The sequence below is a fragment of the Acomys russatus genome, chromosome 24 (assembly GCF_903995435.1).
Source record: "Acomys russatus chromosome 24, mAcoRus1.1, whole genome shotgun sequence".
Lineage (NCBI taxonomy): Eukaryota > Metazoa > Chordata > Mammalia > Rodentia > Muridae > Acomys > Acomys russatus.
Genome location: NC_067160.1, coordinates 50,824,284 through 50,846,506, shown reverse-complemented (window position 1 = coordinate 50,846,506; position 22,223 = coordinate 50,824,284). Strand labels below are relative to the sequence as shown.

The 22,223-nt window shown below is 47.9% G+C and overlaps 1 pseudogene; it reads right to left on the bottom strand.

Annotated features, from left to right (window-relative positions):
• Positions 1 to 1,407: 1,407 nt before the first annotated feature.
• On the bottom strand, positions 1,408 to 8,340 carry LOC127206995 (AP-3 complex subunit sigma-1-like; annotated as a pseudogene).
• Between the last annotated feature and the right edge of the window lie 13,883 nt (positions 8,341 to 22,223).

Sequence of the window (22,223 nt, the reverse complement as noted above, 5' to 3'; positions counted from 1 at the left end):
CCCCCCCCCCCACCACAAGACAGGGTCTTTCTGTGTTAGCCTTGTAGATCAGGCTGGCCTCAAACTCACAGCTATCTGCCTGCTTCTGCCTCCCAAGTGCTGGCCCGGCTAGCTTTTTTTTTTTTTTTAATAAAGATTTATTTATATGTATACATTGCTCTGCCTGCATGTATACATGCACACCATAAGAGGGCATCAGATCACATTATAGATGGTTGTGAGCTACCATGTGGTTGCTGGGAATTGAACTCAGGACTTTTGGAGGAGCAATCAGTGGATTTAACCTCTGAGTCATCTCTCCAGCCCATGAATAACTTTAAATTCAATAAGAAAACCCATGTGTACATGCAGGCAGAACACTGTATACATTATAAATAAATATATATTTTAGCTGGGAAGTGGTGGCACATGCCTTTAATCCCAGCACTCAGGAGGCAGAGGCAGGTAGATAGCTGTGAGTTCAAAGCCAGCCTGGTCTACAAAGGGAGTCCAAGACAGGCAAGGCTACAAAGAGAAACACTGTCTTGAAAAACCAATAAGATAAAAATAAAATAAAAATGGGTAATAGGCTTGAATAGACACGTCTAAGAGGTCATTGTTATGTGTGTGGAAAGAGTACACCTTTAATGATCAGAGAAAGAGCACATCAAAATCTTGTGTAAGGAGTGTGTGTGTGTGTGTGTGTGTGTGTGTGTGTGTGTGTGCACGCATGTGGTGTGTGTGTGGGAGTATATGCATGTATAGGTGTGTGTTGGTGTATGCCCACACACTCAGAGGCCAAAGTGTCCTGCTCCATCAGCCTCCACCTAAGTCTCTCAAGGAACCTGGAACCAACCTGGCAGCCAGCTAGCCCGTTTGTTAAACCTTGCTGCGGGGCGTGGCTGATATGCCCCGCCCTCCACCTAGGGGTGTGGCTTCCCCTCTCCCAGAGACCCTTTACTGTATAATCCAGACATTTTGGTTCCGCTGCCCTTTCCCCCTCTCTTCATGCTCTCTCTCCTTCCCTTCTTCCCTTCCCTCTCCCCACCTCCCTTGCCTGCCCCTCTTCCTTTCCCTCCCCGCCCCTCCCGCGCCGCTCCAATAAACCTGCATTTATATAATATAGCTTCATAGCTATTAGCTCATTCCGTTTTAATCAACCACCACCCAACCTCCTTTTCCGCCCCACACAGCACCGTGATTGCAAACTTGTGTAGCCAAACCCGGCTTTTTATGTGGGTGCTGAAATCTGAACCCAGGGTCCTTTGCACGGTAAGCACTCTTACCTACTGAGGCAGCAAATGCAAATCCTAGGGGGATTTCACACAAATCACCCAGTGTATCAAAAGTAGTCTTTAATCCCAGCACTCGGGTGGCAGAGGCAGGCGGATCTTTGTGAGTTCGAGGCCAGCCTGTTCTACAAAGCAAGTCTGGGATGGCCAAGGCTAACACAGAGAGAGACCCTGTCTCGAAGAAACCAAAACAAACAAACAAACAAAAGTAGACAGACTGACAGCCTCCAAATGGGTGAGGACTGGAGGAGACAGACCCCTTCCACCCCTTGAGTCAGCAGTTCTTCTCCTGGTGTCTGACCTAAGGACTAAGTATGTCCACAGAAAGACTTGGACAAGAATAGTCATGGCTGCTTCATAATACTCCAAACTGGAAATCACCCAAATAGCCAGCAACAGGAAATAGATAAACAAATTGTACTTTAGTCATAGAATTCCACTCAGCAATAAACAGGAGCCAACCACTGACTCAGACAACAGTAGATATGCAGAGCTGCTGGGCTCCCTGTACAGGAAATCACAGCACAGCAATGGCTAGGTCTGGGACACTGGGCAGTCTTCTAGGGGGCAGGAATGTTCTAGACAAGGTCAGAGGTTTGTGTTTGCTTCCCTAACCCAATAAAGTGCACAATTAAGATGTGGACATGGAGGACTGGAGAGATGGCTCAGAGGTTAAGAGCACTGTCTGCTCTTCCAGAGGTCCTGAGTTCAATTCCCAGCAACCATATGGTGGCTCACAACCATCTATAAATGTGTTCTGATGCCCTCTTCTGGCCTAAAGGTGTACATGCAGATAGAACACAGGCACACACACACACACACACACACACACACACACACACAAACACACAAACACACACACGAAAACTTGCCTAAGAGACCAAGAGATCTTGTAGAACGGCATGCCAAGTTGGCTTCCGTGCCCAAGACCCTGTTGTTGTGAACATCCATGGGCGTAGCGCCCATTCCTGTGGCATCTGGGGTGGCAGGGAGCACCCAGGGATAAGCTCCTTCCACAAAGCCATCCCATCTGATGCGCATGTGACAATGAGCATAGACATCCGGCCGGTGGTAGTGGTGAGTGAGAGGGTAGAAGAGGAGTTGGGAATTTTCCATGGCTCAGCTCTGGGAGGTGATACATGGGCTCACTTCAGCCCATTGTCCACTTTGCCAGAACCCAGTCACCAGGAAGCGGCATGGTTTCTGCTCCATGACCCAGGACCACCTGCTCCTCAGCCACCCTCGTCCACTCATGCCATGACCGCTTTCACTGCTACTCTCAGAAGCCAGTCACAGCCATCCCAGGGCATAGGCCCTGCTGATGTTCTCCACTCCTGAGAAGAAGGAACTGTTGAGGCTGAACATTCTAGAAGCCTATTAACTTTCCTCAGAGGGAGGCCTAGGCTGTCTGGGGCAGCCAGGAACACAACGTTCTGACCCTTCCTGCAGGGGTCAGGGCCATGGCCTGGGCAATGGCTGCTTGAGGAAGGGTTCCGGGTCTTTTGTTTTGTTTTTATTTTTTTATTTTTTATTTTTTATTTTGAGACAAGGTTTCTCTGTGTAGCCTTGGCTATCCTGGACTTGCTTTGTAGACCAGACTGGCCTCGAACTCACAGCGATCCGCCTGCCTCTGCCTCCTGAGTGCTGGGATTAAAGGCGTGTACCACCATGCCCAGCATGGGTCTGGGTCTTTTGGGGGGGGGTCTGGGTCTTGAAACCTCCTTCAGGCCTTGTGAGCCACCCCCAGGCACCTGCCTGTAACTCCAAGTAGGCAGCACAAGAATATAGCATAGAGCTGTGAGGCACACTGTCCCTGCTCTCTCCCTCCCTGCCTCCCTCCCTCCCTCTCTCCCTTCCTTCATCTTCTTCTCTTTTTTCTGGAGTCAGGATCGTACTGTGTAGCCCTGGCTGTTCTAGAACTTGATACGTAGCCTAAGGTGGCCTTGGACCCACAGAGGGAGTTAAGGTGTGTGTCACCACACCTGGCTTTCTTCCTTACTAAGGTTGGGGTGGTGGCGGTAGGAGTGTGTGCCAGGCATAGAACCCCGAGCCTCACACATGTCAAGCACAGGCTCTCCCACTGAACCACTTCCTTGCCATCAGCTCTTAACAAACTTACTAGTTTGGAGTAACGTCAGGTTTATAGAAATCTCAGTGCGACGGCTACAGTATTTATGTGCTTTTTATCTAGTTTCCCTCACGTCACCACCTTAATCAGCCACGGGCTGTGGGTCCAGAAACATTGGTTGGGGTCCTAACTGCTAGCCACAGATTTCATTCACCGTACACATCCTGGGATCCAAATGCCATGTCTTCTTGATTGCTTCTAGTCACAGATTTTTCAGTCTTGCGTTTTGAGGTTTGCCAGTCAGGTATTATGTAGATGTCTGTCTGTCTGTCTGTCTGTGTACATATATACATACACACACACACACACACACACACACACATACACATATATATATATACACACATATTTTTTTCTTTTCTTTTCTTTTTTTCTCTTCTTGCTGTTTTTCGAGACAGGGTTTCTCTGTGTAGCTTTGGCTGTCCTGGACTCACTTTGTAGACCAGGCTGGCCTTGAACTCACAGCGATCTGCCTGCCTCTGCCTCCCCGAGTGCTGGGATTAAAGGTGTGCGCCACCACGCCTCGCTCCATTTTTTTTTTCCTTGATTATCTTGGATGCTTGCTCATTCCATTTGATCAAAGGCACATGACCACCACGTGACACATGGAATTAACCATCACTTGTTTAAGGTGGGTTGTCAACTTTTGACTCTTTCCTGCTGTGTCTTCTTCCTTCCCCTCTGCATTCTCTTTCCTTTCCTTTCTGCTCATCTTCCCTCTTCCTTCCTCCTTCACTCTCTCTCGTGTGTGTGTGTGTGTGTGTGTGTGTGTGTGTGTGTGCGTGTGTGTGTGCGTGCGTGTGTGTGTGCGCATGTCTTCTCTCCTCCGACCCCCAACACAGGGTTTCTCTGTGTAGCCTTGGCTGTCCTGGACTCCCTTTAAGGACCAGGCTGGCCTCGAACTCACAGCAATCTGCCTGCCTCTGCCTCCCGAGTGCTGGGATTAAAGGCGTGGTATGGGTTGTTTGTTTGTTTTTGTTTGTGTTTTTTGTTTGTTTGTTTTTGTTTTTTGAGGAAGGCAGGGTTTCATTATGTAGCCCAAGCTGGCCTTCCTGCTCCCTCAGTCTCCCCACTGCTGGATTCTTTAAACCACCATGCCCAGCTCAGAATTTTTTTTTTAATAATAATTTATTTATTTTTATTGTATATGCCTTGGTGTTTTGCCTGCATGTATGTCTGTGTGAGGGTGTCAGATCTTGGAGTTACAGACAGTTGTGAGCTGCCATGTGGGTGCTGGGAATTGAACCCGGGTCCTTTGGAAGAGCAGTCAGTGCTCTTAACTGCTGAGCCATCTCTCCAGCCCCCCAGCTCAGAATTTTTAAAGATTTTTTTTTTAGCGCTGGGGAGCAAACTCGGGACCTCCCCCATGCTCTCTCCCTCTGAACTTCAGCCTGCCATTTCTTTATATGGTAGAAATGAGTCACCAGGTCAAATGCTCATTCAAGGGGCTTTCTCCACTTCCTGGAGAAAGAACATAAATTATTCCAATTCTCCTAGGAAGACAGAAGGTCCTTTCTTCCAGTCTGTTTGTTTTCTCAACCGTTGACTTGTGCGGCGTGGATGCAGCACGCGTGCATAGTTCCTTTAAACCTCGTGTTTCCCTGTGCTTGGGGCTGGAAACCAGGGCCTCTCATGACGGCTGAGCTCTGACCTTCCCAGCTTTCCCAGATCCTCATCTTACCCTTCAAACTGTAATCCATAGCTATGCTGTTTCCTCTGGTGCTCAAGTTGCTCTGTCTTTGGACTTGAGAGCAGCTCATTCCGGTTGCCTTCTGGTTCCTTGAACAATGGGCTGCCCTTTGTTCTTAATTCCTTTCTTTCTCCCCCCCCCCCCCCCCCCCCCCCCCCCCCGAGACAGGGTTTCTCTGTGTAGCCTGGGCTGTCCTGGACTCCCTTTGTAGACCAGGCTGGCCTCGAACTCACAGTGATCCACCTGCCTCTGCCTCCCGAGTGCTGGGATTAAAGGCATGTGTCATCACACCTGGCTTACTTTAATTTTTTTTTTTTTAATGTGCATTAGTGTGAGGGTGTTGGATCCCCTGGTACTGGAGTTACAGACAGTTGTGAGCTGCCATGTGGTTGCTGGGAGTTGAACCCGGGTCCTTTGGAAGAGCAGACAGTGCTCTTAACCACCACTGAGCCATCTCTCCAGCCCCCCTTACTTTAATTCTTTTAATGTGGTTGTGTGTGCACAGGAGTGTGTGTGAGTATGTGGGTGTGCATGTGTGTGATGTGTGTGTGTGTGTGTGTGTGTGTGTGTGTGTGTGTGTGTGTGTGTATGTGCCAACATTCCTGTGCTATGACTCATGAAGTGGTCAGAGGACAATGACGGGTGTCAGGTCCTTGCTTTCCTCCTTGTGTGAGTTAGGGTCTTTTGCCAGTCATCATCGCATATACAGGGTATATGGGATTCACCTGTCTCTACCTTGTGTGCCACCACAAGAAAGCTGCCAACTCGTACATAGCTCCTTTCGTTTTTCTTTCTTTCTTTTCAACTTTAGAACTCCAGTTACTTAAACAAACAAACCAAAAAAGAAGTCCAATTACCTTGGTGTTTATTTAAACTAAGGAAAAGGGCTGGGCGTGGTGGCGCACGCCTTTAATCCCAGCACTCGGGAGGCAGAGGCAAGCGGATCGCTGTGAGTTCGAGGCCAGCCTGGTCTACAAAGGGAGTCCAGGACGGCCAAGGCTACACAGAGAAACCCTGTCTTGAAAAACCAAAAAAAATAAAAAATAAAATAAAATAAGGAAAAGGTCATGTTTTCATGCAACGCACACTTGGTTCTTTAAGTAACAATTGTGATAAACAGCAAAAGAATTAAAGAGTGCTGCGCTGTGATCCACGTGAAACATCAACATCTTAGGTTGTACATAATTAAGGAAACATCTCACTTTTGTTGTTGTTGTTGTTTTCGAGACAGGGTTTCTCTGTGTAGCCTTGGCTGTCCTGGACTCCCTTTGTAGACCAGGCTGGCCTCGAACTCACAGCGATCCGCCTGCCTCTGCCTCCCGAGTGCTGGGACTAAAGGCGTGCGCCACCACGCCTGGCTCACATCTCACTTTTTTAATTACTGTAATAGCCAATATATAGAGGCATTTCCTATGTGGGCACAGGGATGCAACGTAGAAAAGAAAAAAAGATCACGATGGAACCACTCAATTTCTTTAAAATCACTGGGCAAGAAAAGTAACATTGAACTCCCAGACTGGCTTTTTGCAGCGTCTATACAGTACCTTGACTTAAATCCAAGAGCAAAGTTAAGACTCTCCTCCTCTATTTTTGGTAAACAACTGCACGGTGAATTTAGCTGACTTTCCCTCTGGATTGTACCTGGGTGTGGCCTTTTTAATATTCTATTTAAAAGGGCAGGTTTGGCACTTTTTTTTTTTTTTTACAGATGTCACTAATGGCACTATTTCTTGGGACCTCAGGAAGATTCTTATTCTTTACAGCAGATATAGCAGGACTGGAGCTCCCACTAAGGCAGCCTCAGACTTCTCCAGCTTATTCTGTGCCTTCGTCTGTGTAACAGTCGCACTCACGCTGGTCTCCAATACCATCCCCGCCCCACCACCATTTCTGCAGGAGTATTGTGAACCTTGTCTGCCTGGAGTATTAAATCCAGCTCACAGACATTTTCAGAACATTTGTCGATTGTTTCCACAAATACTTGTATTAGATCTAAAATGCCAAGTTCACTTTCTGAGGAATCCACACAGAAGACAAAGTATAGTATTGCACTTGGGAGGCAGAGGCAGGCGGATCGCTGTGAGTTCGAGGCCAGCCTGGTCTACAAAGCGAGTCCAGGACAGCCAAGGCTAACACAGAGAGACCCGTCTCGAAGGAGAAAAAAAAATATATATAGTGTTGCATAATGTCTATAAATCAGTTCGTTGTCAGATCCTCCAATTACTGGTCCTCCTTCCAGGAAATTATAAACATTCTTGTCTCACTTAGATGCCAAGTGAAAAGTCTCCCCGCTGAGTTGCTGTTGCGTTAACTTCACTATAGGGCTGGTAGGACTTGGAGAGCCGCTGTTTCCCATGCTTGTTGAAGATGAGGGTAGCCTTGATGATGGCTGGGCCTGGGCAGGGGGCGGGGCCTGGGCCGGCGTGTGAGCCTTGCCTCTGGAAGCTTGCTGCCTCTGCTTCCCCATCTGCGGTGGTCTGCCCACCCGCGCGGGCACCCATAGTTTCATTTATAATAATAATAATAATAATAATAATAATAATAATAATAATAATAACAACAACAACAACAACAATAATAATAATAACAACAACAACAACAATAACAACAACAACAACAACAACAATAGTGTATTTTGTATTTAGAATTTTTGTAATAAGCTCGGCAGTGGTGGTGTAAGGCTTTAATCTCAGCACTCGGGAGGCAGAGGCAGCAGGTTCTTGGTAAGTTCCAGGCCAACCTGGTCTACAGAACAAATTCCAGGACAGCCAGGGGCTACACAGAGAGAAATCCTGTCTCAAAAAAATTGTACTAAAAAGATTAATATATGAATATTTTGTCTGATGTCTGTGCACTACATATACACATTACCCTCAGAGGGCAGAAAAGGGTTCCAATCTCCTGGGACTGAAGTTATTAGACAGTTGGGAGCTGCCATGGGGTGCTAGGAATCTAACACAGGTCCCTCAAGAGCAGCCACTGCTTTTAGCCACTGAGCCATCGCACTGTTTCTTTTCCTTTTCTTTTTTTGTTTTGTTTTGTTTTGTTTTTTGGAGACAAGGTTTCTCTGTGTAACAGAGCCCTGGCTGTCTTGGACTCTCTTTGTAGTCCAGGCTGGCCTCGAACTCACAGAGATTCTCCTGCCTCTGCCTCCCAAGTGCTGGGATTAAAGGCGTGCGCCACCACGGCTCACTGTTTCTTAACACATGTACAACTTCACCACACACATTGCGCTTACCTGTGGCCGTCATGGCCCCCAGGTCTTGCCTCTAACATGCACATCCTGCAATGGATGTTCTTAGGATAAACTGGGAGCCTCATCATCTGACCAGCCCTGATGAACGGGGACCCTAGTAATATACATGATATAAACAGAGCCTTATATATACATATGCATGTGTGTATATACATATGTACAATATCTATCTGTAAATACATATATGTATGTATATGGAGAGAGAGAGAGAGAGAGAGAGAGAGATATTTTTTTTTTTTAGACAAGATGTTGCTATGTAGTCCTGGCTGTCTTGGAAATCGCTTTGTAGACCAGGCTGGCCTCTATCTCACAGAGCTCTGCCTGCCTCTGCCTCCCTAGGGCCGGGATTAAAGGCGTGCACCACCATGGTAGAAGGGGAGGGCACATAACCAGAGGTCTTCTGACTCCATATGTATAGCCTGGCCATAAATACCCTTCACATACAAACTTGTATACACACATACACACACATTGGACACATACACGCAAGAACATATTTTTAAAAATCTATCTATCTACATATAAATATATTTGTATATGTATTTTTAATATACATACTCAGGCCAGGTGTGGTGACGCACGCCTTTAATCCCAGCACTTGGGAGGCAGAGGCAGGCAGATCTCTGAGTTTTAGGCCAGCCTGGTCTACAAAGAGGGTTCCAGGACAGCCAGAGCTGTTACACAGAGGAACCCTGTCTTGAAAAACCAAAACTACACAGAGAAACCCTTTCTCAAGGGAAAAAGCAAACAAACAAACAAAAACACAACAAAAAAAAGTACATACTTGGGCTGGAGGGATGGCTCAGAGGTTAAGGGTACTGACTGCTCCTCCAGAGGTCCTGAGTTCAATTCCCAGCAACCATATGGTGGTTCACAACCATCTATAATGTGATCTGGCGCCCTCTTCTGGACTACAGGTGAATGTGCAGGCAGAGCACTGTATACATAATAATAAATAAATATTAAGAAAAAAAAAAGCACATACTCAAGCCGGGCGTGGTGGCACACACCTTTAATCCCAGCACTTGGGAGGCAGAGGCAGGAGAATCTCTGTGAGTTCGAGGCCAGCCTGGTCTACAAAGCAAGTCCAGGGCAGCCAAGGCTACACAGAGAAACCCTGTCTCAAAAAACAAAAACAAAAACAAAAAACAGAAAACTTGGGGCTGGGGAGATGGCTCAGTCAGTAAGGTGCCTGCTGTACAAGCATGAGGACCTGAGTTCAAATCCCTAGAAGCCAGTAAAAAGTTGGACATGATGGCTGTAGCCTATAATCCCAGCCTTGGTGGCAATATTGGCCAGCCAGCCAAGCAGAATCCTTGGGCTTCAGGTTTAGTGGAGAGACCCTATCTCACGAAATAATGACGAGAGTGAGGGTAGAAGTTGACCCCTGGCCTCTACACATATATGTAATGGACACACACATATACAGAACTGTCACAAACACTCTCCTATGTCAGCTCATACTAATCCACTCAGCTTGTCAGTTTCTTTACACTTCTGTCCTGCTGGGGATGTAACCCTGGGCCACACACATGCCAGGAAGTGTTTTACTAGATCAGCTCAGGCTCTGAATGACGTCATCACTCCATGGGGTGAGTGAAGTGCCATTGTTCTCCTGTCCCCTGCGGATGGACAGGAGGTGGGTCCTGGCTTGCTGCCCTAGTGAACATACACTCTCTCTGTGACTGTCAGTGTCAGCTATGCTAGTGTTTTGTTAGGGTAAATCCCTAGCACATTCGTTCGTGGGTCACAGTGCCATGACACATCGACAAAGACTTTCCCCAGGTAGTGCTAACTGGTTTCCACTCCTACCCACTGTGGGCAAGTAGGCTTGCTCTTCAACCTTTGTCTGTTCCCCATGTTATCCATCTGGAAAAGCCATTTCTGTAGCAACACTGGCCACGGGAACACGTGAATTACAAGATGGCTGGAGGTAGGATAGGTGGAGGCCAGATGTGGGAACACCTGCTGGGCCATCGGGCACAGGGTCTATGCCCTCCACTCCAGCCATGGGTTCCTTCCTCTTCTGGGCAGCTGTGCTCAGCACATCCTCCTGAAGGCCTTTCCCCTGGAGACCTGTCTCTTGGCTTGTCCCAAGTTCCTCTAGCCTTGACCCCTTTCTCACAGGCTATGATATGAAGCCACTGCCTCCTGCAAGATGGAAGCCTTCCAAGTTCCTCTGGTATCTTTGGACAAAAGTCTCCTCTTGTGTGAGCCCGTTTCTGCTTTTAAAAAACTGTGAGTGAGGGGACGGGAGGATATAACTAGCTCAGTTAATGGAGTACTCGCTCACTTAGCACACAAAGAGCCCTGGGGTTCGATTCCCAGCACCACATAAAATGGCTGTGCACACCCAGGTCCACTCAGGAGGCAGAAGTAAAGAGATCAGAAATCTCTTCAAGGTCATCCTTGGCTACATAGCAAATTTAGGTGCCTGTCTTGGCTACGTGACTCCAAAAGAGAGACACAGAACACTACCAACCTCAGGGGCTCAGGCAGTGGCTCCTTCCATAAACACGCCTATTCCTTCTGCAAATATTTACAGTCGGACCTCTTAGCCCTAAGGACGTGGTGGGAGAAGCAAATGCCAGTCAGGTGGACACACCTGGGTGTATTTTTGGACCGGCATACTGCTGCTGGTTTATCTGGAAGGCGGGGAAATCAGCCAGCCTCCTCGGTACAGCAGAGGATGTCGGGCTATGTGGGTGGAAGCCAGGTGGCTGCATTCCTGGTCGGTACCACGGCTTGTGCGATGACGTCTGAGGAGAAGGGCAAGTCGTACTTATGTATGGGGCTAAGAGAAGCAGGATGCAGAGGGTGAAAGAGAGAGCCCAGGGCCGGGTGTGGTGGCCCACGCTTTTAATCCCAGCACTTGGGAGGCAGAGGCAGGTGGATCGATGTGAGTTCCAGGCCAGCCTGGTCTACAAAGAAGAGTCCAGGACAGCCAAAGCTAACACAGAGAAACCCTGTGTCAAAAAATCAAAAAACAAAAAGAAAAAAAAAGAGAGAGAGAGAAAGAGAGAGTGCTCGCCCAGACAGGTCAGCAGGGCCACACCATGCATGGTTTGGCCCACAGTCACAGAGGTAACAAAGTTAAAAAAAAAAAAAAAAAGAATACTGAGGAGATGATTGTAGATGAGATGCATCAGGCAGGGTTTTTCTGTGATGAAAGAGAGTTGAAGATCAAGACCCTTGCCCAGGCTGAACAAACACTCTAACCACTGGGCTACACTCCCAGTCCATGTCACATAACATTCTTTTTTGGTTTTGTTTTTGGTTTTTTTTTTTGAGATGGGGTTTCTCTGTGTAGTTCCGGTTGTCCTGAACTCGCTCTGTAGACCAGGCTAGCCTCGAATTCACAGAGATCTATCTGACTGCCTCCCAAATGCTGGGATTCAAGGCGTGTTCCACCACCGCCCAGGCCTAAGTAACATTCTTATGCTCAACAAATAGTGTAGCATAGAGCTATAGTCCAGTCGATAGAGTGCTAATTTCATGTGCATAAAACCCTAGGCTTTAAGTCAAACACAGTCAAAGTAGACACACGATGCATACCTTGGTCCCAGGATTCAGGAGGTAGAGGCAGGAGGATCTAGAGTTCAGAATCATTCTCAGCTGTACACTGTGTTTGAGTCAGTCTAGGATCCGTGAAATGTGTTAATAAGTAAATACATAAATAAACAGGTGCTAAGAATTGTTTACTTATTTTTTGAATGTATCCATGGTATGTGTGGCAGCCACAGCTTACTTACTCTCTTGTGTCAGTCACCCTTTAGTTCCCTCCTGGTTTTGTTTTGTTTTGTTTCTGTCTTGGTTTGGTTGCTTTTGTTTTGTGGAGACCGGTTTTTGAGTCAAAGTGCCTCACAGTGGACTACTCAGCTTTCTGGAGAAGAATTGGAATTCTGCAGCCAGGCCACCTTTGTGTTTAGAATGTGTGTGCCCACAGTTTGAGGTTAATATTACTGGCTCTACCCTGGGAACAGCCCAGTTAGGAAGGGTCAAGTGGCTGAGCCGAGGCCTCCGAGCCAGAACCGACTGCACTGGGCCTCACCTCCAGATCTGACTCCATTCCTCCCTTCATCCCAAGTGTCTTGGCTCCCTCCCTCAAGCCCCACTGAGGAGCTTTCCAAGGCTGCCTCAAGCGAGTCCTGTGGCCAATTTACTCTCTTTTCTGGCTTCCTGCCAGAAGTCATAGGGTCACACTTGAAAGACTTCCTCCCACCCTGCAACTCACCACTCTGGAGGGTTCGGCCTGAATTAGAAACAGGAACCATTTCCTATATGCTTCCAAAGGCATGAGATGAGCTGGGGGCAGGTTTACAAAGCCTTAACAACCTACGTCCATCCGTCCCTTCCACCCACCTGGGCCCCAGGAAGGAAACAGGCAAGCCTGGAGAAATACATATGCAAGTTTGTATGTACACAGAAACCTATCAGATAAAATGGTGCTCCCAGGGCTTGTAGGGCTGTGTGGTCATGAACAGTCACAGCCTAGAGGGCCATGAGAGGGCTCGGGGGGCAAGGCCACTTGCTGCAAGTCTGATTGTTAGCATCTAGGGGCCTTAATTGGGTTAAAGAATCAAAGGGCAGAAAGAAAAGCTGGGCAGTGGTGGCGCACGCCTTTAATCCCAGCACTTGGAAGGCAGAAGCAGGTGCATCACTGTGAGTTTTGAGGCCAGCCTGGTCTACAAAGTGAGTCTAGGACAGCCAAGACCACACAGAGAAACCCTGTCTCAAAAAAGCAACAAAACAAAACAAAACAAAACAAAACAATTTAACCAGGCTTGGTGCCACATGCCTGTAGTCTCAGCACTCTGGGAGACAGGGACAGGCAGATTGCTGTGAGTTTAAGGCTAGCCTGGTCTACAAAGCAAGTCCAGGACAGCCAAGACCACACAGAGAAACCCTGTCTCAGATAAACAAATAAATAAATAAGAGCTTAAAAGAAAAACCATCCAGTAAGTAAAACTATTTTGGGGGCTGGAGAGATGATTTGGTGGCTAAAAGTACTTGCTGTTCTTGAAGAGGATCCAGTTCAGTTCCCAGAACCCTCAAGGCGATTTATAAGCATCCTTAACTTCATGTCCAGGAGATCTGGTCCCCTCTTCAGGCCTCTGAGGGTACCAGACATGAATGAGGTGCACTTATATACATGCAGGAAAAACAATCATAAACATAAAATAAAAATAAATAAAATCCAGAGAAACTAACCTAACTAACAAAAAAGGAATAAATAAAATCTTAAAAAAAAAAACCTACTTGAGCCCAGCACGGTGGAACACACTCTCACCACTGAGGAGGCAAAGACAGGCAGATTCTTTTGAGTTCAAGGTCAAACTAGTCTACACTGGGAGTCAAGACTAAGTAATAAGACTCTCTCTCTCCCTCCTTCTCTCTCTCTCTCTTCCGGTTTTTTTGAGACAGGGTTTCTCTGTGTAGCCTTGGCTGTCCTGGACTCACTTTGTAGACCAGGTTGGCCTTGAACTCACAGTGATCCACCTGCCTCTGCCTCTTGAGTGCTGGGATTATAGGAATGTGTCACCATGCCCAGCTCCAGACCCTGTCTCTTAAAAACAAATTAAAAAAATAAAAAAGCCAGTCATTGTGGTACAGGTCTTTAGTCCCAGCACTCAGGAGGCAGAGGCAGGTGGATCTCTGAGTTCTAGGCCACCCTGGTCTACATAGAGAGTTCCAGAGCAACCAGAAGTATACAGAGAAATCCTGTCTCAAAAATAATAGTAATAGAACAACAACAATAATAATAGATACTAATACTAATAATGAAATATTACTACTACTACTACTACTACTACTACTAATAATAATTATTATTATTATTATAAATTAGATGCCAATTTGGGAAGCTGAGGCAGGGAGATTGATGTGAATTCAGGGTCAAGCCAGACTACACGGGAGACCCTGTCTCAAAACAAAACAAAAGAAAGCTGAGGGGTTAATGCTATAATCCTAGGACTTGCTGAAAATTTGAAGTCAGCTTGGGCCACGTAATAAGTTTCTGGCCAGTTTGGGCTACAAAGTGAAGCCTATCTCTTCAAACAAAACAAACTACAGACATCATGAGGCTCGGGTGAGAGAGATGGCTCAGTGGTTAAGGGCACCTCTGGGTGCTCTTCTAGAGGACCTGGGTTCAATTCCCAGTACCCAACTGACAGCTCACATCTGTCTGCAACTCCAAGATCTGACACTCTCACACTGACATACACCCAGGCAAACTACCAGGACACTTTTTTTTTCTTCCCGAGACAGGATTTCTCTGTGTAGCCTTGGCTGTCTTGGACTCACTTTGTAGACCAGGCTGGCCTTGAACTCACAGCGATCCACCTGCCTCTGCCTCCCGAGTACTGGGATTAAAGGCATGCACCACCATGCCCGGCTTTTTAAATGTGTACCCCAGGCTGGCCTCAAACTCGTGATCCTCCTGCCTCTGCCTCCTTCAGCAAATCCTAATGGCGTGTGCCACCACTACCTGCCAGTGCACATTCTTAAAAAAGATTTATTTATTATGTACACAGTGCTCTGCTTGCATGTACACCTGCAGGCCAGAAGAGGGCATTAGATCACATTATAGATGGTTATGAGGTGGGAATAGAATGCCGGACCTTTGGAAGAGCAGTCAGGGCCCCTAACCACTGAACCATCTCTCCAGGGTACACCAGTGCACATTAAAAAAACAAAACAAAACACGAGTCTCCCAGTATGTACAGTTCCACTTCCTTTCTGAGGTGGGCTTTGTGCATGCATGTTTTGTGGGAAATGGGATGGGATCAGAAGTGAGGAGACTTTTACTTTCAACTTTCTTGCTTCTACGTGTGTGTGTGTGTGTGTGTGTGTGTGTGTGTGGTTGTTGTTTGTTTTTTGAGACAGGGTTTCTTTGTGTAGCCTTAGCTGTCCTGGACTCACTTTGTAGACCAGGCTGGTCTTGAACTTACTGTGATCTGCCTGCCTTGTCTCTGGAGTGCTGGGATAAAAGGCGCGCCTCACTAAGCCTGGCTTTTTTTTTTTTTTTTAAACACCATTATGTCTGCATTTATATGTATAACAAATAAAAGCAATTTCCATTTTCGCAAGAGAAAAAACAAGAGCCCTGAGCAGAACCTGGCCCCCGCTGACCTTACAGAGGCTCCTGTATAGTGGCTGCTCCCCTCTAGCCTGAGACGGGAGATGACACAGACTCAAGGGCTTCCTGTGCTGGCCCGAGGACGAGCTTGTCCCACGTGCTCTGTGGCAGTGACGGGAGTAGCCACAGATGTTTCCCGGAAGGCTCAGGGTCAAGCTTGGAGAGTCGGTAAATCCCTGGTGCTGGCCGTGGGAGTGCCGGCGGCCAGAGCACCACAGGTTTCCTCTGCAGAGGCAGGGCAGGGGTAATGGGAAATGCATAGGCTAGCCTGAGAGTGCCCCGCCCCCACCCCCTGCGTCCCCCCCCTCTCCCGCTCGCATGTAGCTTCACCGTCTGGGACTGGGGAGATGCCTCCTAAAGTGCTTGCCTTACTAGAGTAAAGACCCTGGTTTTAACTTGAGTTCAGACGCTCCCCAGAACTCACGAGGAGGTGGAAGGAGAGATGGGCGGATCCCTGGAACCTCCCGGGACAGTTAGTCTGGACTATGTGGCAAAGTCTCAGGCCAATGAAAAACCCAATCTTACGCAAAACATAGTGGCGCACCCCTTTTATCCCAGGACTGGGGAGACAGAGGCAGGTGGATTGCTGTGAGTTCCAGGCTAGCCTGGTCTACAAGGGGAGTCCAGGACAGCCAAGGCTACACAGAGAGACCCTGTCTCAAAAAAACCAACAAAATAAAACAAAGTTGCCTGAGATCGATACCTGAGACTATCCTCTGCCCTCCACCCAGGAACAACTCCACCCCACACAGAACGGGGAGGGGACGCCTACAGAGAGAAAAGGGTAGCTGGAGAGAAAAGAGAACACGCCCCCTAGACATGGAAAAAGGACCTAGAAAACCACTTGAAGCATCAGATCAATTATGGCGCACTTTCTTCTCTGCTTCCCTAGTAGGTTGCCCACCTGAGACGGATGTGATGGCTTATGCTTGTCATTCCAGCGCTGTGGAGGCTGAGGCAGCAGGACTGACATGAGTTCCAGGCCAGCCTGGGCTACAGAGTAAGCCTGTCCAAAGGGGCCGGAGAGATGGCTCAGCGGTTAGGAGGACTTGCTGCTCTCACAAGAGGATCTGGGTTTGGTTCTCCAAAGCCACGCAGAGAGCTTATAACTGTAAGTCCAGCTCAGGGGGTGGGGGAGGGATGGATAGGGGGCTGGGGGGGGGGGGGGGGGAAGGGCAGGCTGGGGGCTTATACACACGTGGCACACAGACACATAAATAAGCGTAAATAAACCTTTAAAAAGAACTACTTTCCACGACCTGCTAAACAGTTCCCATAGAGGGGGATGCTGGCAGACAGTTACCAGGGCCTGCTGTCATGGGACCTCAGGGGATCCTCATCCAACCCCTCGAATTTTTTTCCTTGTTCTTTTGTTTTCCCTCGCCCCCCCCCCCCGCACTCCCCCCCACCCCCCACGCGAGACAAGATTTCTCTGTGTAGCCTTGGCTGTCCTGGACTCGCTTTGTAGACCAGGCTGGCCTTGAACTCACAGCAACCTGCCTGCCTCTGCCTCCCGAGTGCTAGGGTTAAAGGCGTGTGCCACCACGCCTGGTTTGCTTGCCCATTTTAAGGCATTGTATCCTGGGTGTGACAGGTGCCTTTGGTGGTTAGCCAGGTCCCCTGGCTCTGAGGTTACAGAGGGTTGCAAGTGCCCATGTGGGTGCTGGGGGATTGAACCTGGGGCCTCTACAAGAGCAGCCAGTGCTCTTAACCACTGAATCAAGGGTCCAGCCCCAACCAGAAGTATTTAATGTCAACTTAGCATTGAGCCAGCCCATGCTATAGTCCAGGCACCCACCTTTCAAACCCACTCAGGCAGCTCTCCTACTAATAGCCAAGGTGTATTCTTTTTCCACCAGAAGGAGTCACTGGTCCCTATAGAACCTGAAAGGAAGCCACAAACAGTCATAGCCAAGCTTGACAGCTGACATTTTTACTGTCTTCCCTGTCTGTCATCTTCTATGATGAAGTACATCCATATCTGCCCAGAATATCCACCAACCAAGGCCTTGCTCTGCCAGGCACAGAAAGAAAAAAAAAAAAAAAAAAAAAAAAAAAACAACAACAAATGTAACCAGGTGTGGCTTTAATCCCAGCACTTGGGAGGCAGATTGCTGTGAGTTTCCAGGCCAGCCTGGTCTACAAAGTGAGTCCAAGATAGCCAGGACTACAAGAGAAACCCTGTCATGAAAAAAAAAACCAAAAAGAAAAAAACTAAATTATTACCCTTGCTTTCAAACAACTCGGTAGGCCTTCCCTTTGGGAGGGTCTGTCAGGATGACTGTACCCCAACAGGCAATACTGATGCTGACAACCATCTGTGCCGCGGAGCGTGGGCCCAGGGTGAGTCTCAGGTCCATAATCATCCTGGCCATCCTGGCATACACACTGGCCCCAAAGAGTGCAGATGCAGCGAACACTTGACAGCATCATCAGTTTTAACCACCAGGTTCCTGAGCTGGGGGAGACCACAGGTGGCACAGGACGAGCCGCAGGTGGAGCTCAGTAGTCCAGAGCACTAGAACACACAGCCATGAGAGCCTGTGCTTTGGAATCTCAGGCAGTATTTTGTTTGTTTTGTTTTTTGCTTTTTTTTTTTTTTTTTTTTTTTCAAGATAAGGCTTCTCTGTGTAGCCCTAGCTGTCCTGGAACTCGCTTTGTAGACCAGGCTGGCCTTGAACTCACAGGGATCTGCCTGCCTCTTCCTCCCGGAGTGCTAGGATTAAAGGCATGCACTACCTTGTAAGCTCAGACAGTATTCTTACTCACTTATTTTGAGACAAGGTCTCACTGTGTAGCCCTGGCTGTCCTGGAGCTCACTATGTGGACCAGGCTGGCCTCAGACTCACAGCGATCTGATCCACCTGCCTCAGCCTCCCTACAGACTAAAGGTGTGTGCTACCACAACAGGCTCTTAGCATTATTTTACTGACAGGGAAAGTTAGGTGCAGGGTGCAGATATTCGGTAAGTTGCTTAGTGGACAGAGGTAAAACTCAGACCTGGGTCGTAGGCTGTCCCATCCTGCTAATGTCCACTGGGCTCCTTGTACTTGATGCAACTCAGAGACTAGGACATAAATCAAGATACAAGTCTGGGGGATGTGGCTCACTTAGCACTCATGGAGCCCTGGGCTTGATCCTCATATATGCCACATAAAATGGGTTCAGTGAGAGAGATCTGTAATGCCAGCACTTGGGAGGTAAAGGCAGGAAGACTGGAAGCTCAGGATGACCTCTAGCTACATAGGAAGGTTGAGGCCAGCCTGGGCTATGGGAGATCCTGTTTTAACAATCAGAAATATGAGCCGGGCGGTGGTGGCACACGCCTTCAATCCCTGTCTCGAAAAAACAAATAAACAAACAAACCCAACAAAACAAAACAAAAAAATAATCAGAAGGATGGATGGACGGATGGACAGACAGACAGACAGACATAGGTCTGGTTGTATAGACCTCCCTGAGGACCTGAAGGGACAAAACTGGTCGTTTTAGCTAGGTGGGGTGGTGTATGCCTTTAATCTCAGCACTTGGGAGGTGGAGGCAGAGGCAGGTAGATTGCTGTGAGTTCGAGGCTAGCCTGGTCTACAAAATGAGTCCAGGATAGCTGAGGCTACACAGAGAAACCCTGTCTTGAAAAAACAAAACAAAACAAAGAAACAAACAAACAATCCCCCCAAAAAAAACTGGTCTTGAGGATACTCCTGCTTTGGGTGCTGCAAGGCTGTTTAAAAGTTTCTAGTGGGCCAGGCGTGGTGGCGCACGCCTTTAATCCCAGCACTCAGGAGGCAGAGGCAGGTGGATCGTTGTGAGTTCGAGACCAGCCTGGTATACAAAGTGAGTCCAGGATGGCCAAGGCTACACAGAGAAACCCTGTCTCGGAAAAAAAAAAGTTTCTAGTGGGATGTGGCAGTGCACACCTTTAATCCCAGCAGGCAGATCGCTGTGAGTTTGAGGTCAGCCTGATCTACAAAGTGAGTCCAGGACAGCCAAGGCTACACAGAGAAACCCTGTCTCAAAAAAACCAAAACAACAAAAAGAGTTTCTAGAAAGGGGCCAGCCACCCTCTCTGGAGGGGCTAGGAATGTGCTGAGCTGAGCCTGACGAATGACAAAGAAGAGCCAGGCAATGTGTAGGGACACCAGGTCACAGAGGACAGCATATGCAATGTGCCCTAGATGAGATAAGCATTTTGCCAAAGGCCACCTGGGCACTGATGACAGGCCATAGTAAGAGCCCTGCCCTGATCTCCATGACCCTGCTCTACCTTCCCCACCACCAATCACAGGAAGATGTCTACAGCCTTCTTAGAGACAACCACTCTGGGGATGTACTCAGAAAGACATTGGATCCCAAGCGTCCTGAAGGACATAACCTCTAGTTGTCTGCCGGAGTCATGATGAGTCAGGGAAATGAGGTGTGATGGAGGAAGGGAGCGAGCGGCATGGAGATGCTATCGGAGGCTGGCTTCCCTCCAAAGGCTTATGTGGGACATTCTTGGCTTCTCTAATGACTTACAAGCAATGTCGGGGGTTTTGACAAGTGTTTTCAGCTTAGGCACTTGGTGAAATTTCTTGACAAGCACCAGCAGTTTCTGGACTTGAATGGCAGTAGCCAGATCTGTCACCATGAGAGGCTGGGCTGTACTCTTCGCCAAACATGACTGCAAGGAGGCCTCAAGGCTAACCCGTTCAACAAATGCAACAGCAAATGGGGCAGAGGTGGAGAGTAGAGGGCCTGGTGGGGTGGGGGTGAGGGGATGACAACAAAGTGGGACATCTGTGTCCTCTGCCTTCTGCACAGAGCTGCTCTGCCTCCTAGAGGGAACCTCACATGTTCCTGCCCTTCAGCTCAGAGGTTCTGCTCCCAGAAGTTACTCCAGACTCTCCCACCGGCATGCAGGAGCAGGCTTAACGAGCTCGCTGCACTGTGACCTGAAGAGTAAAAGCCTGCAAGCCCCTACCCTCCCAGGAGCCGTCTGAGTCCCAGGGTGGACTCAGCCTGTATGCTGTGTGCCTAAGGGGTCCTGAACAGCTATTTGAGCAAGGAGCAGCCTATAATGAGGTAAGACAAGAAAATAAGGCCAAGGCTACCCAGAGAAACCTGAAAAACCAAAAAAGAAAAAAAGATGATAAGATGCCAGGCAATAGAATTTAGATACAGAGACGTTTATTAAATGAGCTGGGAGGAGAAGGAAAGTGGGGAGGGGCACCCCAGAGAGAGAGAGAGAGAGAGGGACAGAGACAGAGGAAGAGAGAGGGACAGAGACAGAGGAAGAGAGAAAGGGGGTAAGAAAGAGAGCCACAAGGAGGGTCTGTCCTTTTATATAGCCAGGGCCACACTCGCATGGCAGGTAGGCAATGATATCATAGGTAGGCAAACTGAAGCAGAATTCTTCTTCTTTTTTTTTTTTTTTTTTGACACAGGGTTTCTCTGTGTAGCCTTGGCTGTCCTAGACTTGCTTTGTAGATCAGGCTTGCCTCGAACTCGTAGCGATCCACCTACCTCTGCCTCCTGAGTGCTGGGATTAAAGGCCTGTGCCACCATGCCCAGCCTGAAGCAGAATTCTAACACAGCCTATCAGATAAATCAACAATGTTTCATTGTTGTTATTTTAGTTTTTGTGGGCTTTTTCTTGCTGTTGTTTGTTTGTTTGAGACATGGTCTCACTATGTAGCTATTGCTGACCTGGAACTCTCTATGTAGCCCAGGCTGGTCTCGAATTCATGAAATATAATTGTATGTGCCTCCCAAAAGCTATAAAGTTATACCTCACTGCAATCATTATTTTTCAAGTGTGTGTTTCTTTTTTCTCTTTGGTTTTTCAAGACAGGGTCTCTCTGTGTAGCCTTGGCTGCCTCCCTAGTACTGGGTGTGCCACCACGTCCAGCCCAAGTGTGTGTCTCTTATGCACGTGCGTGTATATGCATGTTTTTGCATATGTGTGGGCACACTGTGTATATGTGTGTGTGTGTGTGTGTGTGTGTGTGTGAGAGAGAGAGAGAGAGAGAGAGAGAGAGAGAGAGAGAGAGAGAGAGAGAGGAGAGAGATCTAAGGTTAAGGTTGAGAATCATCTTCCTTAGACATTGAGGTAGGGTCTCTAAATTAAATCAAACCCAGAGCTCATGGATATGGCTAGCATTGTTAGCCAGCTTGCTCTGGGATCTCCTATCTCTGCCTTCAGGGGCTGGATAGCTGACAGGATGTCACACCTACATTTACATGAGTTTCTGGGGATCTGAACTAGACTTCATGCTTGCTGGGCAAGTGCTTTAGGCACCAAGCTATCTCCCCAGACCATTTTGAAACTAATCTGAATATTTAGTCCAGACTGGCTTTGAACTCAGGATCCTGCCACTCCTGCTTCAGTTGCGTTTCTCTACACCAGCAGCGAAAAAATTCTGAGAAGGAAATTACATAAATAATTTAATTGATGTTAGCATCAAAAGCATAAAACACATAAGAATCAACTTTACCAAGATGGTAAAAAAGACTAATTACTGAAAATACAAACTGTCATGGAAAAAATTAATGGAATAAACAAATGGTAATGGCCTGGGAAAGACACGTGATGTTTGAAATCTCCTCCCCCCCCACCCCCCCCATGTGGCCTGTGTGTGTGTGTGTGTGTGTGTGTGTGTGTGTTTGTCTATCTGTCTGAAATACAAAACAAACAAACAAAAACCCATCCTAGAATTCTCAAGGCATCCCAAGAACCAACCTCACCTTCAATCCGGAAGAAG